We start from the raw sequence: 18991 nt of genomic DNA, 5'->3' as shown, positions 1-18991 counted from the left end.
ATATATGTACTATACATAAAATATATAGAGAAACCTTAAAAAATCTTCTTAAAAATAATATACATATATGTATATATATATGTATTTTTAAGATCAACAAGTGGAGAGTGCTGATTAAGAAGGGGTTATAAGAATCGTACAAGTCTTTGTTTTTAAGAAGGGGAGGAAAAAGGAAAAATAAAAACCAAGAGAAAGAAAGAAAAAAATAGCTGAGTTCTAAATGCTATCCTGGGAGAGATCAAGACTGTAAAGCAGAGATTTTTTATTTTTATTTTTTTAGGAGTTGGAAGCAGTGCCTGGGAGTGAGTGATCCTGCTCTTTGGGGTGTTTAGAACGGCAGGGTGGATCTGTGCTGTAGGCTAGTTGTTTGTGACTATGGGTGGCTGAGATAGTGAAGAGAGCCAAATGCTAGTAGATTGGGGCTAATTTTAGCTGGCTGTGGTAAAGGAATAGACCTGAGGTAGCTCGTCAGAACTGGCATGCCTCACTCTGATGATGATGGTCTCCAGTAGTTTATAGGGGGCGGGGGACTGTATCTGGCCCTTTCCTACATGGCTTGGGGAGGGACTGGGTGACAAGTGCTTTCGCAGAGGGCAGGACGTTTCTTTGGACCGCTCGGAGTGGACTAATTAATGTGCAGACTGGAGAGGGTCTCACTCTCTGTGTGATCACTTGGTCATCTTGACCCAGAAGTATATTCTTCATAAAAATAATATAATGTTACAACTAGTTCAAAGAAACAGAAATGTAGAAATAAATTTATAAAGAAATGTGTGGATCACTGCCAGTTCTGCAAGAGGAGGATGAGGCTTTCTAATCCTGTACAGAGCTGCAGTTTCCAAGACTCACAGGGGTAGTTCTACCTGCCCTGTAGGGTCGCTATGAATCAGCATTGACTGGATGGCAGTGGAAATGATGTCCCAGGGGAGATTATTGATAATGTTCTCTAACATAAAATGACAATGATGTCTTCTAAGGTGAGCCAGACACATATATACACTATAGATGCATAAATGGATTTTGGACTTGCACTTAATTGCAGCCCCAATCAAAGAACAGTTAGTTCTTATGAAATGACTAAGCAACAAAGTCCACATGGAAGAAGCACACCAGCCTGCATGCCAACGAGGTGCCATAGGGATCAGTTATCAGGCATCAAAGAACAAAAAATCATATCATTGTGCGCTCACCTCCCTGATATGATTGCTGAAGACAAGTGGGTACATAAGCAAATGTGGTGAAGAAAGCTGATGGTGCCCAGCTATCAGAAGAAATAGTGTCTGGGGTCTTAAAGGCTTGAAGGTAAACAAGCGGCCATCTAGCTCAGAAGCAACAAAGCCCACATGGAAGAAATACACCAGCCTGTGCAACCACGAGGTGTCAAAGGGATGAGGTATCAGGCATCATCAGAACAAAAAACCACATCATTGTGAATGAGGGCAAGTGTGGAGTGGAGACCCAAAACCCATCTGTAGGCAATTGGACATCCCCTTACGGAAGGAAGGGCCGCGGGGAGGAGACGAGCCAATTGGTACAGTATAGCAAGGATGAAACATACAACTTTCCTCTAGTTCCTAAGTGCTTCCTCTCTTCCCCCAGCCCCCAAGCCCCACCACTATCATGATCCCAAATCTACCCTAGAAATCTGGCTAGACCAGAGGATGGACACTGATAAAAATAGAAACTGGAAACACAGGGAATCCAGGGCAGATAATCCCTTCAGGACCAGTGGTGGGAGTGGCGATACTGGGAGGGTGGAGCAAAGGTGGGGTAGTAAGGGAGAACCCATTACAAGGATCTACATATAACCTCCTCCCTGGGGGGCGGACAACAGAAAGGTGGGTGAGGGGAGACGTCGGACAGGGCAAGATATAACAAAATAATAATTTATAAATTATCAAGGCTTCATGAGGGAGGGGGGAGCTGGGAGGAAGGGGGAAAATGAAGAGCTGATGCCAGGGGCTTAAGTGGAGAGCAAATGTTTTGAGAATGATGAGGGCAATGAATGTACAAATGTGCTTTACACAATTGATGTATGTATGGATTGTGATGAGTTGTATGAGCCCCTAATAAAATGATTTTTTTTAAAAAGATATGACCCTGCTTGATGCTCCACCTCCTGAAAAGATCACTGACAATATGGATGCTCCAGCAAAGCATGAGGAAGAAACTGGATGGTGCTTAGCTGTCAGAAAGGATAATGTCTGGGGTCTTAAAGTCTTGTTTTCAAACAAGCAACCATTTAAGTGAAGACTAAGTCGACATGGAAGAAGCTCACCCTCTTGTGATTCAAAGATTGTAAATAATATAATCCAAATCTAAAGGAGAGAGTAGCATCAAAGTTTAAATTGTGAACATCCGGTTTGCAGAAGGGTGTGAACAACCCAAAATCCATTTGCAGCATCCACACATGGATTAAGTCTCTAGTGACTTCCCCCGAATCATAGCTGATGGATGCGAATAGCCCTGCTATCAGACAGAGAGCACTGTAAAGTCAATCAAGGAATACATAGTTAGGTCAACATGTACTATCATTCAATTTCCCATTTTAAAATTTAAAAAGACCCATTTTAAAATTCTCTTAGTTTTTTACAAAAGAAGGCAACATACACTTGCACTAAGCCCCTGATGAATCCCCTCTGACCATGGACTAGGGATGTGAATTGTCTTGTTAACATGCAGAATGCATTGGAAAGTGGATTGTTGAAGAGCAGCTAGGTTAAAATTTAGCACCCTATCATTTGATCTCCCTTTGGTCTACTAAATTTTGTTCTAGTTTTAATATTTTCTACTTTCTTTTTCATTGAGATTTTACTTTGTCATTCTTGTTAGATTTGTTGTTGCTTGTTTTTCTGTTGTTGCTTTGTTTTTTAGTGTTTTCCTGTATATGAAATTCAAGATAGGTAAATCCAAAGAGACAATAACTGGATTAATGATTGCTTGGGGTATGACAAGGGAGTTTGGGGGGGAATGGGGAGCTAATAATGATGACTACAAGAATGAAGAAAATGTTCTAAAACTGATTGTGGTGATGATTTTACAACTCCTAGTGAAGTGATTGAACTATTGAATTGTCTGATGTGTAAGTTACATGCTAATAAAATTGTAGGACAAAAATAAATAAATAGATGTGTGCATCTAGGCAATATCTGCTGGGCAGTAATCAATTGCTTCTCAACTGAATTTATACTTCTATTGGAAACAATGCATTTGTACTGTATGGGCAAGAATAGTCAGAATTACTAACATTTATCCACTTTAAACAGCTTATAAAAACTCGAAACTAACAATGTTATTGAGTCCATTGCAATGACCCTTGGGTTGCTGAGACTTTAAATCATCACAGGAGCATACATGCTCATCTTTCTCCTGTGGGTTTTAACTAGTGAGTTCGAACACCTGACCTTGTAGTTAGCTCAATGCATAGCCCACTACACCTCTAAGGTTCCAGCATATCTCTCAAAACTCATGGCCATCAAGTTGATTCCAACTCATAGAGACCCTATACAATAAGGTAGAACTGCTCCTGTGGGTTTCTGAGACTGTGATTCTTTATGGGAGTAGAAAGCCTTGTATTTCTCCCTCAGAGTGGTTGGTGGTTTTGAACTGCTGACTTTGTGGTTAGCAGTCCAATCCATAATCACTACACCCCAAGGGCTCCTCAAAACAGTGTAGAGATTTATAAAATGTCAGACAATAAAACCCAGAGAGAACCTAGAAGGGTACACTAGACATGACACTGAATCATCTTTTTGTGCTCATATCAAAGCCTACGATATATATGCATATATATATGAAATGGACTAATGTTGACTTGAATTTTGTTGGTTGTGAAGTTTTGATGGTTTTTATTTTTACTTTTGTTTTTAGAGTTATGGATCATAATGGTCACATCCACAAGCAATCATAGTGATGGCATAGAACCAAACAGCATTTATTCATGCACAAGGTTGTCATGAGTTAAGGGTCAACCACTAGCATAATAGGGAATTTATAATTAGCTTTTTGTTTGTACCTATTGAAGTAACAGAATTCCTGGTTGGTGCAGACAGCTTAGCATCAGGTTACTAATGGTTGAGCCCATCCAGAGCTGCCTGGGCAGAGAGGCTTTTGCCATCTGCCTCAGAAAGGTCACGGCCTTGAAAACTATCTAGAGCAGAGATCGTTTTATTCGGACAAACATGGGGTTGCCATGAATTGAAATGGACTCCTCACAATTGGGTGAATAAGTAACATCATGATCAATGGAGAAGAGACCGAAGTTTTCAAATTTTTTTGTCTTGCTTAGATCTGTGTGCTAGTCTGGGTACTTTAGAGAAACAGACCCACAGAAACTCATGTATAAGAGAGTTTCGTATATAGGTTAAGTGTGCATCAAGAAAACATCCCTACACAGTGCTGCCCAGCCCACAAGTCCAACATTAACCCATATGTTAGACAGCAATCCACAAAGTCCTCCTGCATCTCACAAAACAGACACAATGATGCTGACTGCAGGAGGAAAGCCGAGTCAGTGAATGTGTAAGCATCTCAGCGCTGGCAGGGGTCTCCACACGGCTGCTCTAGCACCCAGGGCTGGATTGGGGTAGGTCCATGTGGCTTCTCCTTGGGGATGTCTTGCAGGAAGTCAGCCTTGCAAGCTGAAGCAGGGAACTGCTAAGGCAGCTGCACCCTGGTGCGACCTTCACAAACCAAGAGACCCGAGAACTAGAAAGGGTAGGCTCACCGAGCCATTTATCCCTCTGCCCTTCAATTAACCAACCCCACATGTGTTTATCAGCCAGGTTGGCACAATAAACTAACTAACTCAATCTACAATCATTGCTCATGGAAGCAGCAGTTAAGAGATATACAATATATGGTTGTATCTCCACAGAATTGGGAGTGTGCATGCAGACCCCACCATGGCTCACCAAATCTTGAGTATGATGTAACCACATGGAACAACTCATGAAAAGAGGGGACTACAATCAGAGCCACACTGACCCTCTCCCTAGAAGTATGTGCTACAGAGAACAACACTAAACCTACAGATTGGGGAGAGGAGGTGGTATGACACGTCCAGATGGAAGCAATTCAAGACAGAAAAAGAGAGAGTGCAGGTCTAGACCCCATATCAGCACAGCCAGTCCGGAGGACGACATCCCTGCACGGAGCTGCTAAGGCAAAGAGAGGACTATAGGGCCTACAACAGCTCAAGAGCATACCGAGACAGTGGACAATACTGGGGACACACCATGGGGAGTTAGTCTGGTCTGAACCCTCCACAATGGGGAGAACCAAGAAGGGAACATAACAGATTAGCAATGGGACCAAAGCAAAGCCACAAAACCCCTGAAGAGCCCCCCAAATAGGCTTCAGGCTAGGAGGGGCACTTCCCGGAATTCCCCCAGGACCAGTGGGAAGTTAGTCATAAAAGTCAGCAGACAGACCTAAAATTATGTATGGTTTTGTCCCTGAGTTATTATCTTTTTTTCCTCTTGTTATTCAATCTTTTGCTTTCTTTTTGCTTTGTCTCCATTATTGTTGGTTTTGCCTACCTATATAAGAAAGGCATGGGCATTTCGGCTCTGGCTGCTTGAGCGTTCTACACCATCATGAAGCACACAGCAACCATCCGGACCAGGAAGTTCAAGACCAACCGACTACTTCAGTGAGAACAACTGGTCATTGATGTCCTTCACCCTGGAAAAGCAACAGTGCCTAAGACAGAAATCCGTGAGAACCTAACCAAAATGTACAAGACCACACCAGATGTCATTTTTGTATTTGGATTTAGAACCCATTTTGGTGGTGGCAAGACTACTGGCTTTGGCATGATTTATGATTCTTTGGATTATGCAAAGAAAAATCAATCTAAACACAGACTTGCAAGACATGGCCTGTCTGAGAAGAAAAAGACCTCAAGTAAACAGCGCAAGGGACGCAAGAACAGAATGAAGAAGGTCAGGGGGACTGCAAAGGCCAACGTGGGTGCTGGCAAAAAGCAAGACTAGAGCGTCTACAGTGACGTGATCTGCACTGGCTATGTGGATTTTTCACCAGAGAATTAATAAACTGTAAAATCTTTTATGTGGCTGGTTGTTTGGAAAAAAAAAGAAAGAAAGAAAGGCATGGGAAGCAAGCTGGAGCAGAAAACAAAGGGACCAATGGTTCCGGAGGGATTTGGGGGGAGGAGGAGCCAGGGGAAGGGAGCAGTGAGCAAACAACACCATAGATAGGAGAACAACTAGGGAATTAATTCAACAATGGGGAGGATGTAGCTACCCCATTGGATGTTGGAGGAACAGCAACCTAGCTGAGAGGAATTACTAAGAGACAGAAGAAGGGCAAGTGTGATGGTGGGGCAGGAGGAAAGTAAAAGGAAACAGGAAAGATCTAGGAAGCAAAGCTATGGATAGAAGCATAAACATAGGTTTGTACATATGTAAATATATTAATTCATAAAATTAGAAATATTGACCCTATGTACATATATTTATTTGGCAATACACTGAGGTAGTGGACATATTTGGGGCCTCTGCTCAAGCCCTGCCTCAACACAAGAATGCTTTATTCTAACAACCTGGACTTCTGTGATGTTCATCCTCCCAGCAGGATTGCTGAAGACAAAATGAGTACATAAGCAAATGTGGTGAAGAAAGCTGATGGTGTCCAGCTATTAAAAGATATAGTGTCTGGGAGCTGATATCAAGGGCTTAAGTAGAAGGAAAATGTTTTGAAAATGATGATGACAACATATGTATTGAGGTAGTTAGTTTATTGTGCCAACCTGGCCGATAAACACATGTGGAGTTAATTGAAGGGCATAGGGATAAATGGCTCAGTGAGCCTCACCTTTCTAGTTCTCGGGTCTCTTGCTTTGTGATGGTTGGCCAGGGTGCAGCTGCCTTAGCCAGTTCCCTGCTTCAACTGGCAAGACTCACTTCCTGCAAGACATCCCCAAGGAGAACCCGCATGGGCCTACCCCTATGCAGCCCTGGGTTGTGGAGCAGCCTTGTAGAAACCCCTGCCAGCGCTGAGATGCTTACACATTCACTGACTCGGCTTTCCTTCTGCTGTCGACATCATTGCATGTGTTTTGTGAGATGGAGGAGGACTTTGTGGATGGATTTCGGACATATGGGTTAATGTTGGACTTGTGGACTTGGGTAGCACTGGGTTGGGATGTTTACCCTTTATATAAAACTCTCACTTATACATATGAGTTCCTGTGGATTTGTTTCTCTAATGTACCCAGACTAATACATTATATATGTGCTTGACACAATGGATGTATGTATAGATTGTGATAAAAGCTGTAAAAGTCCCCGATAAAATTATGTTTTTTAAAAAAAGGATATAGTGTCTTGGGCCTGAAAGGCTTGATGTTAAACAAGCAGCCATCTAGCAGAGAAATAACAAAGCCCACAGGGAAGAAGCACACCAGCTTGTGCGATCATTAGGTGTCGACAGGATCGGGTAACAGGCATCAGAAGACCCCAAAACAAGCAAACATACAAACAAATAAAACCATATTGTTAAGAATGAGGGGGGTGAAAGCAGAGACCCCAAACCCATCTGTAGACAATGGGGCATTTCCCACAGAAGGGTCACAAGGAAGGGATGAGTCAACTCGGGCGCCGTATGGCACCAATGAAACACACTATATTCCTTGAGCTCCTTGTGGCTTCCTCACCCCATCCCCCCTCCACTATCATGACTCCAATCCTGCCTTTCACTATGGGCTAGATTGGAGCATGTGTACAAGGACAGATAAGTGATAAGAGCTCACAACCCACAGAATCCATGAACAGAAATGGAAGTGGCAATACCAAAAGGGTAGGGGGAAGTAGGGTGCGGGAAGGTGGAGAGGGGAGGGGAAGAAGGGGAAACTGACTGCAATGATCGAAGACACATAAGCACCCCCCCCCCCCAATGCAGATGAACAACAGAAACCATGAGGGAAGGGAGACAGCGGTTAGTGTAAGATATGAAAATAATAATAATTTGTAATTAATCAAGGGATCACGAGGGTGGGAGGGGCGAGGAGGGGAAAAAGGGAGCTAATAACAAATAGAAAGTAAATGTTTAAAAAATAATGATGGTAACATATGTACAAATATGCTTAATATAATTGGCATATGAATTGTTATAAGAGCTATAAGAGCCCCTAATAAAATGATCTTTTAATTTAAAAAGAGAGAGATATCAAACAACACATTGCATTTGGTAAATCTATTACAAAAGACCTCTTTAAAGTGTTGAAAGGCAAAATGTTACTTTGAGGAATAAAGTGCATTTGACCCAGCCATGTATGGGTTCCAGCCCCACTACCAGAAGTGTTCCGATGAGCGGCATGTCAAAATAAAGAGAAGACAAAGCTGCAGGGTGCTCACCTTTCCCAAAATCGGAATCAAGAGTGAGAATGTATTTCCTAACAGGTTTATATAATCATCAGGTTTGCAAGCCACATCAATTCATACATAACAAAGTGGGCAGGTAACAGGGTGGGCAGGTACTAGAGTTAAGTTGGCAGCGTTCCCTTGGATGTCCGTGAGCTTTCTCCAGGGGAGCAATCTATGATCAGTATCCGGAGGGAGAGGGCTGTGCTTTGTGTGGGGCGGACAATAGAACTTGATTACTCTCACAGATAGAGCCTGCTGGTGTACAGTGAGCAGCTATGTGCCTGCAAGAGGCATCTTTAAAGTAGCACTACTATGGCAGGATATTGTGGGGATGGTTTCCGGTCTGGAGAATGTGACCGGGTGTCATCTCTCTCTCACAGATGTGAAGGCCTCCTTCACCAGTCAGCCTTCCAGACCCTGAAATTAGGAGCATAGAGAATTTGGCCGCATACACTATGTTCCAGGTCCTCAGTTCCCACAGCCGTGGTGTTATCGGTTGCCTCATATGCATGTGAAGGTCGGACATTGCCTAAGGAAGATAGAAGAAAAATTGTTCCATGTGCTGGCAAAGAATATTGAAAGTGCCAAGACGTTTTGTCTAGTCATTGTTGTTGAGGTTTATATTATTTTGTATGTACCGTATATACTTGTGTATAAGCTGAGTTTTTCAGCACACTCTTATGCAGTTTTTGTGGTAAAATTAGGTGCCTCAGCTGATATTCGGATCGGCTTATACTCAAGTATATATAGTACGTATTTTATTTTGTATCATTCCCTGTATATGAAATCCAGGACAGGAAAATCTATAGAGACAGTAACTAGATAAGGGCATGGCAAAGGAGTATGAATGAGAAATGAGGAGCTAACAATCATTAGTATAAGAATAAAATGCTCTGAAAATGATTAAGAGGATGATTGCACAAATCTTAACATGATTAAATTATTAAATAGAATGATATATGAAGTATATGCCAATACATTTTTTTAAAGAAATAAATTACCACGGACCTCCAAAAGAACAAACAAACCTGTCTTGGAAGGAGGAGAGCCAGAAGACTCCTTAGAGACAAGAGTGGTGAGGCTTTGGCTCATGTTCTTTGTCATGTTGTCAGGAGAGACCAGTCCTGGAGAAGGACATCATCTTGGTAAAGTAGAGGAGCAGCAAAAAGAGGAAGAACTTCAACAAGATCGTTGCTACAGTGGCTGCAACAATGGGCTCTAACCTAAGACAGTTGTGAGGATGACCCAGTCGGGTTCTGTTGTGCATAGGTTCTCTGTGAAATGGAACAGACTCAAAGGCACTTAACAACGAAAGGGCTACCACAGGAGGAGACATTTCTTTAGGCTGTTAGGAGGATTAAAAATCCCTAGCATAATGTTTGCCATATTTTAAAAGTGCCATGTTAGTGTTTGTTAAGGAAACTGAATACAAATATTTTGCATTTAAGAAATTTGGAATTTTGAAATGTAGCATACAGGAGATTTATTTCACTTCCCAGATCCTTAGCAAAGCCAGTTCAGAGTGAAGCACATCCCTTTTCTGTTATTCTCTCCTCTTCCCAGAAAGGCCCATAGGGCAGCACAACTTCTTTTACGGGTTTTTAAAAACACCTTTTAAATCGACATCTACTTAAAGGTATCACTTTGTGGACTAAGCTACTCTTGACCCAAGCTAGGAAAGCTAGACAATGAATAAAGAAGACCAAAGAATTGGTGCCTTTAAATCACAGTGCTTCAAAGAATATGAAATATATCATGAACTTCCAGAAGAATGAATAAAGCTGTTTTCATAGGCAAATTACACTGGGAATGCTCTTTAGAAGCAAGGATGGCGAGCCTTTGTCTGACGTGCTCGGGGCTTATTATCGGGTGGGATCAGTCCCTGGAGAAGGACGTCGTACTTGCTAAGGAAAGGGTCAGAAAAAGAACGTTGATGAGATCTGGGATACGGTGGCTGCAACGATGAGCTCTAAGATGGCAATGATTATGAGGATAGGATGGCTCAGGGTCGGGCAGTGGTTTGCTCTGCTATTCCTGTGGAACTTATTAGGAGGAACTGACCCAATGGCACCTCACAACACCCCGGACTAGTCATACTTTTTAACAACTGTGTTTTAATAAAAGTGACAGACGCACATTGCTAAAAACTGAAAATCAGCAAATCATTAAATTACCACCCCGGAATAACAACTGGGAAACATCACTTCAGGCCTCTCTCTATGCAGTTTAAGGGAACAAAAAAAGTGCATTTTATTTCAAAGTGGGCTCAGGTTAGATATGATAAAACTAAATAAAGGCCATTGTTTAATTTTCAGAATTAATTCATTTCCCATGTATTTTATCTAGTAGCAAGGATGTTCACATCCTTGATCAATGGTTAGTGGGGATTCTCCGAAGGCTTAATGCATATGAGAACACTGCAAACAAATTTTGGGCTTTTACTGTCGTCAATAGCCTTCTGAAATCTGGGTGTTCAAATTTTAAGCTCTGATACCATTCTCTCCTTTAGATTTGGGTTTGATTATTTACAATCCTGGGGTCACACAAGATGGCCTTAGCTGACATCTCGCTTAGACAGCTGCTTGATTTAAGACCCCAGACTCTCTTATTTCTATGGGCAGGTTTCATCTGATTTCTTCACCATACTCTGCTATAGCACCCATATCTTCAGTGATCTCTTCATGATGGCAAGTATGGAATAGGGCCATGTAATAAGAATTAATTGTTCTTAGATTAAAACTATCATTAAGTGTGAGCTCAAATCCATTTGTATATCTATGGGTTATATATGCCAGGTTCACTTTAGAAAGATCATTATTTAAAAAAAAGAAACATCATTATCATTTTACTGGTGAATATTATAAATATCCCCATGAACATATGGCAATTCTATTGATAGTATCATTAATTTATCCTATGGAATAAAATTAAAAATAGTGTAGAGGAAAGGAAAGTATAATTGTATAGCACAACTTTTTAGACTGAAATACATGGAGTGTTGATTGGTACAGATTAAATATTTGAGTGACTGAACAATAATAGTACATTCATCCAAGTCATTTTATTGTCAAGCACATTGTTTAGGATTTATCAAAATAAGTGAAAATTCCTCTGTCTTTTCTGCTCCCCACAAAATCTGAAAGAAAAGAAACAGAGTAACAACAGATGCCAAGCTGTTTGCTTATTTAAAATGTGGGATTCGGGCAATGACAGATATGAATCAGAGTAAGTACTATTTACAGAGAGGACATGATGTTTTATTTTAACAAACAGGAAGATGTTTAACAATAAAATATGGTAAACGTGATTTTTCCAATTAAGCAATAAAAGGAATTACAAAGCTAAAGTAATAAACAAAAACTTGTATGAGTCATTTTATTGTAGGAAAAATGTGCCTCCAGGATAAAAGTGGTGTTTTCTGAGTTTCAAATTTTCTTTTAATATAATTCACTAAAACTAGAAGCCAAAGTAATTATGGGAGTCAAAGACTAGTAAGTGAGTTTAGCAAGGTTAGGTTAAAATGTAACATCTTATTATTTGTTCTCCCTTTGGGCCCTTTAAATTTTTTTCTAGTTTTTAATATTTTCTGCTTTATTTTTGATGGATGTTTTTCAGTTTTCTTTTGTTGTTTTTGTGTGCATGTCTTTCTGTATATGAAATGCAAGAAGGGAGGGTGTGGGGATTTGGGCAGCAAGCAGGGAGTGAGGGGGGAACACTAGAACTGATTGTGATTATACAACTCATTTTAAAAGTGATTTCACCATGGAAATATATGACAGATGAATATTATATCAAGAAAACTATGGAGAAAAAAGAAAGAAACCAAAGTTGACCAAATGGTTACAAAGATGAAGGAGAAAGAATTGTTGCATAAGGGCCATTGGGTTTATGTCAATGGTGATAGGATAATTTGGAAAAGGATATCAATAGTTGCTCAAAAGCATGGAGAGTATAATCAATGACACTGAGTTACAAGTAGAAATTGGGGCATTGAGGAATGTTCTGTTGTATATATATATATTGCCACAATTAGAAAAAATACATGAATACAAATAACTACAAGGAAGCAGAACATGTTCTAGAATTAAATTATATGGCATGTGGAGAAAGTGCTAATAAAACTTAAAAATGCAAGATAGGTAGATGTGTGCATCTTATTCTGAATAAGTGCATCCAGTGATGTCACTTGGGGTTCCCTCTGGTCACAGTGAATTTTTTGGTAAGAAGTTTCACTTGAATGTTGTTTTTGTAATGCCCAATTTAAGAGAACAGCATGTGGCTGTGTAATTTTGTTTCTTGCTCAGGAAAAATGCCGCAGAAACTGTTTTGATGTTGAACACAGCTTACAAGGCCAGCAGTATGGGAAAAACCTCAATGTTTTTCTCATTTTAAAAAAGATTGATGACAAACTTCAAGTTGATGGATGTCCATCAACTTCCTGAATGGACAAAAATGTTGACTCTTAGTGTACATGGAGTTCATTCCACCAGGTCAGACTATTAATCAAGCTTTCTATTTAGAGCTTCTGAAAAGATTGTGCAATAGTGTGCAACAAAAATAACCTGATTTGTGGCAGATGAGGGACTGGTTTCACCATCATGCACCAGCTTACACAGCCATCTCGGTGTGCCAGTTTGGGGCAATAAATAGCATACCTCTCTTACCCAACACACCTACTCCCCTGACCTTTCTCTGTGCAACTTCTTTTTATTTCCAAAAATTCAGAGGGACGTGACAGGATAGCGATTTGATGACATAGAAGAGGCGAAGAAAAAAAATGAGGGATGTGCTCTCAGCCATCCAAACAGATGAGTTTGAAAAATGTTTCCAAGAATGAAATTGCAGATTTGACAAATGTGTTAAATGTAATGGAGGGTACTTTGAAAGTGATAAGGTTGCTTTGTAAATAAATAAATACATAGCTTTGAAAAAAATTCCATGTTTTCTTTGGTACACCACCCCCCTCCATATGTCACTAAAACTGATTTTTTTAAAGCTACCAGATGCCTGATACCAAAATAATAAAAGATAAACTAGAAAACAAATGACAGCTAGACAGGACACATGCATTGACCCTAATGCCCAATGTAAAATCTATATCATTTAGGTGTACAAATAAATTCACTATTAAATTAAAAGCTGATTGATTACAGGTGTCAAGTAAATAAAGCAGGCAGAGTAAATCTGCTTCCAACACCCCAGTAAAATGATATAGAATCAAAAAGGCTTCTGTCCATATGAACAAAAGGATTAGAAGATGACACAACAGCCAATGAGAGCTGGCAACAGTTTTTGGATGCTAGAAAATTCATTTTGTCAAAAAATAATTAAAAGGAAAAAGGAAATTCATTTGGCACAGTGGTTTTCAATCTTCCTAATTCCGCGACTCTTTAATACAGTTCCTCATGTTGTGGTGACCCCAACCATAAAATTATTTTCGTTGCTATTTCATAACTGTAATTTTGTTACTGTTGTGACCCCTGTGAAAGGGTCATTCGACCCCCAAAGTGGTCATGACCCCAAGGTTCAGAACTGCTGATTTTGCAGATAAGAGAAAGCTGAAAGTGAATATCCTGAAGAAGGGAGGTCATGCCAACAGACAGTATGGCACCTGGCTTCTGATGCTCATTCTGGTGAACCTCAGGATTTAGAGGCACAGGAAATGGGGAAGTTGAGAAGTGTGCATCCTAGACAATGACAAGAAGATATTCTGAGTCTATGTGGCACAAACAGTGAGAGGTGGTAGTGAGAAGATGTATTTACAATAAGTAAGTCAATTGAAGACAAGTGGAAACAATTTGTCCAATGAACTAACGGACCCCAGGAACCTCAGTCTCCACAGCTCTAAGATTAGAAGAACTAGACGATGCCCATATACCACTACCGTCTGCTCTGCAAACACCACATGAGATGTTTGTGGATAGAATAAGAGATAAATGCCCAACAAAGCTCAAAATCATAGAGACTAGGCTTCCTAGATAAATGAAAACCAGTGGAACCTCCAAGACTATGGCCCTTAGTCATCTATAAAGCTCAATTTTCAGCCAAAAAGGCCCATAAGGGAAACAGTAACATTCATGAGGTTAATATACCTTAGAGCCATCAAGCATTTGAGATCAAAAGGGTGCATCTGCCCAAGAACAAAGCTCAGAAGGGTTAGAAAGGAAGGAGGGTTAGAAATGGGAACTCAGGGAGGAAGAGGGATAAGTAATGCTACAGTGATGGTATTTAATTAGCGAGATGAAACAAAATGTGTATGAATTACTAAATTTAAAATTGATGATCTGCTCTATAAACCCTCACTCAATTAAAAATAAAATATTTTAAAATTTTAAATTAAAGAAAAAGGGGGGTGGGGGAATCAAAGTTGACGTATGAACACTTGCCTGCTTAGCTCCCAGAAGGCTACATACTCAATTGAACTTTACCCTGCACTTCTTGTGGGGAAACCATCTGACCCAAGAGAAAGGCCCGCAAATACGCACATTTTGGAGTTCTCCCCTGAAATGGCCAGATTTCCGCATGGTTATCTGGGGTGATTCGATATTTTTATCAATATAGCTGGGCCAGGGTTCTCAATAGTTTGGCAGCCATTCCCCACGATGGGATCTAACATAACACAATAAAATCTATGGTGTGATCGGACACGACTCTACATGTCTGTCTGTGTGTCGTGCAGTAGTATCTTGTGTGTGGCTGTGATACTGGGAGTTATGTCACTGGTATTTCAAATGCCAGCAGGGTCACCCAAAGTGGACAAGTTTCAGTGGAGCTTCCTAAGAACTACTATGAAGAAGGAATTGGCTACCAACTTTGGAGAAAGTAGCAGAGAGGAGGGGAGGAAGGGGGGACCAATCTCAATGATGGACACATAACTGTAACTCCCACACCCCAAGGGAGAGGAACAACAGAAACCATGGGGGAAGGGAGACAGCGGTGGGTGTAAGATATGAAAATAATAATAATTTGTAATTTATCAAGGGGACACGAGGGTGGGAAGTGGGGAGACAAGGAGCTGCCATCAAGGTCTCAATAGAATATAAATGTCTAGAAAATAATGATGGCACCATATGTACAAATGTGCTTGATACAATTGACATACGGATTGTTAGGAGAGCTGTAAGAGCCCTCAATAAAATGTTTTAAAATAAAAAAGAATATAAATAAATAAATAAATAAAAAGAAAACCTCATGCATAACATTGATATATTGTCAGAGACTGAAGGCCAAATGAATGGAAGCAGAAAAATTTCGGAGATAGGACTGGAGGATAGACTCCTTGGGTCTGAAGGTATTTGAAATGTGACTGAGGAGGTGGTACCTTATCAAAATAGAGTCAACCATGGTGGTTGAATGGAGGAAAGCCTGTGGAAGTGGAGACTTTGGGATCTTCGTCTACTGACGGGGCACAACTCAACGTAAGAAGCTGAAAAGATCTACTAATCATCAAACTTGGGCTGTATAAAGTATGAATCTAGGAAAATTGGAAGCAGTAAAAAATGAAATAGACCACATCAAGATTGATATCGTTGGCGCTAATGAGCTAAAATGGACTGGCATTGGCTATTTTGAATCAGAAAAGTATAGGGTTTGCTATGCCAGGAATGGCACAATCAAAAGGAATGACTTCATTCATTCGCAAAGGGCATTTCAAGATCTGCATTGAAGTACAATGCTCTCTGTGATGGGATTATATCTCTCTGCCTTCAAGGAAATGCAATCAATACAACTATTATTCAAATTTATGCAACAATCTCAAAAGCTAGTGACAAAGGAGTTGATGAACTCCATCCATGTCTTCAGTCTGAAATTGATCAACTATGCAATCAGGATGAGTTAATAATTATTGGTGATTGGATTGCAAAAGGGACACAGAGGAACAAAGAACATAGCTGGAGTGTTGGTGACAGAAACAAAGCTGGAGATCACGTGATTGAATTGTGTACAGCCAACGATTTATTCATAGCAGGAACCTTTCTCCAACAACACATGGACCTCTGCAGACGGAGTCCACAGGAGTCAAACTGACCACATCTGTGGGAAGAGATGACGGAGAAGCTCAATCTACACAGCTTAAACCAGACCCGAGGCTGACCGAGGAACCGACCATGGCACATATGTCCATTCAGGTCGAGTCTGAAGAAAATTAAAAGGGCAGTTGGAGAAAACAAAGTAAAATATTATCATGAAATATGCACAGCCCTAGAGTTAGAAAAGCAATAAAAGGAAGAACATGCTCAGTGTATCTTAAACTGAAAGAACTGAAGAAAAATTCAAGCCTTGATGTGCAACATTGAAAGATTCTATTAACACAATATTGAAGGATGCAGGAAGATGTAAAGAAGACAGAGTCATTGTACCAAAAAGAACTATAATTGTTAGGTACCATCAAGTCAGTTCCAAACCATAGCGGCCCTATGTACAATAGGATGAAACACTGCCCAGTCCTGCACCATCCTCACAATTGTTCTTGTGCCAAAGCCCGTTGTGGTAGCTACTGTCGATCCATCTTGTTGAAAGTCTTCCCTTTTTCACTAACCCTCCCTCTTACCAAGCATGGTATCCCTCTCCAAGGAATGGTGACTCTTGACAACATGTCCAAGGAACCAGTTATATAAAAATAAAAGGTAAGGTCCTGTTCCCAAGTCCTTTAATCTTCCATTCCGTTTCCCCAGGCAAGGAGGGAGTAGGCCTGCCTAGATAGAGCTCATCACCCGTATCCCACAGCCTCACCTGTACATCTTACAAAGCACTGACGAGGAAGGCTTTGTCTCACATGGGTAAGTTTCCAAGTCGTGGAGAGTGGGAAAAGACCAATCACTTCCTACCATATAACCTTACTCGACCATCTCCCAAATTAACAGACACTGAAGTGTATCTTAAATATACTGCTAGCAGATTTTTAAAAATGGAAATACTCACTAAGGCTGAAATAGCCTAGTGTGAGAAAAAGATGACTACTATCCTAAGGATAGTAATGTGTAAATCATTGCAATTCAGTTCAAAATTTTTGCCTTCAGAGTCCCCAATAAGTAGCAACCCAAGAACTCAATGTATGTGCTGTTTTCATCCTCTCTTTGTCTTTATAAAAGTGCAGTAATGAAAGTTTTTCCCTAAGTATAAATTGTGTCCAGTCACCTAAGCTCCTAATCTGTACAAATCAATAATATGAATTTGGTCTAAAAAATGGTCCTATATAGGTATACTCTCGTTTTCTAAACATGCTTTAAGTTCTATACCAATGGCTAAATTAAAGGTAATAGCAATAGAACTACCACCTGTTCCATGGGGATACTTAATAATGTCTTTAAATAAAATTGTAATGATGTCTTTAAAGTGAGCCAAGGACATATATACACCATAGATACACGAATGGGTTTTGAGCTTGCACTTAACCATAGTGCCCCCCAAAAGAACAATGCATTCTTATGACTTAGCCTGCTCAACACCTACCCTCATGAAGTGATCACTGAAGATATGGATGCTGAAAGAATGTGTGGTGAAGAAGGCAGATAGTGTCCAGATATCAAAGAGAATAGAATCGTAGCTGGAGTCTTAAAGTATCGTCTTAAAACAAGCAGCCATCTGACGTGTTGGCTAAGTCCACATGGAAGAAGCACACCAGCGTGTCTGATTCAAGAACTGTAAGTCATGAAAACCAAGCCCAGAGGGGGGAATAGTACTGGAGCTTAAATTTTGAATACCCAGCTTACAGAAGGCTGTGGGTGAAAGAGAAAACCCAAAACCAATTTGCAGGGTCCCCCATGTGGATTAAGCCTCAGAAGAATCCCTGCTGACTACAGGCCAGAGATGGGAAAGGCCCTGTATCAAACAGAGTACAATGCAGGGTGAATTACTGCAACTGTCGTGAGGTTAAAATATAATACCTTGTCATTGATCTCCTTCTTGACTCAATGTAGAATTGCTCCAGGTTGTTGTTGGGCCTTTTGTTTGGATTCTGTCTTGATTTTGTATGATTCTTTATATATTAGGAAAACCTATGTAGATAATGGGAGCCCCAGTGGTAAAATGGTTCCACAATGGATTGCTAACCTCAAGGTCTGCAGATTGAAACCATCAGCCTCTCCACAGGAGAAAAATGAGGCTTTCTAATCTTCTAAAGAGTTAGAATCTCAGAAACCCACAGAGGCAGTGCTATCCTGTCCAATTGGTTTGCTACGAGTAATAATTGGCTTAGTGACAGTGAGTGAGTGATAGCGACAAGAGGATCAACAGATTCAAAGGACAAGACAGGGGAGGCTGACAGGATATGAAGGGTGTGAGCTGCTCCTTTTAAAGGAGGCTGTAGGAAAGCTTCATTCTGTTGGATCTGGATCTTGCATCTCATTTGTTGACTTCTTGTCATATTTCCTGCCAATCCCAGGACCATCAGTGGACTACCAATTGTAGATTCAGCCAACTTTTCATCTGCCACTCTGCGGTCTTTCTGTTTTCTTGTTCATCAGCCTCCACAGCTACATAAGTCAGGAGAAGCCTCCGGTTTACCATCTTCCCCCATATGCTTGAACTGGACCGAACTTACCAACATCTACAAGTGTGTTAGCTCTTTCTTGATGCAAATCTCTTTCTATATATGTGCCTAT

The 18991-nt window shown here is 40.6% G+C and overlaps 1 pseudogene; it reads left to right on the top strand.

Annotated features, from left to right (window-relative positions):
• Positions 1–5597: 5597 nt before the first annotated feature.
• On the top strand, positions 5598–5996 carry LOC105979966 (annotated as a pseudogene).
• Positions 5997–18991: the final 12995 nt, after the last annotated feature.

The sequence above is a fragment of the Echinops telfairi genome, unplaced genomic scaffold, assembly GCF_000313985.2.
Source record: "Echinops telfairi isolate 266 unplaced genomic scaffold, ASM31398v2 ScPeMD7_5592;HRSCAF=6446, whole genome shotgun sequence".
Lineage (NCBI taxonomy): Eukaryota > Metazoa > Chordata > Mammalia > Afrosoricida > Tenrecidae > Echinops > Echinops telfairi.
This window is presented reverse-complemented; position numbering and strand designations above follow the sequence as displayed.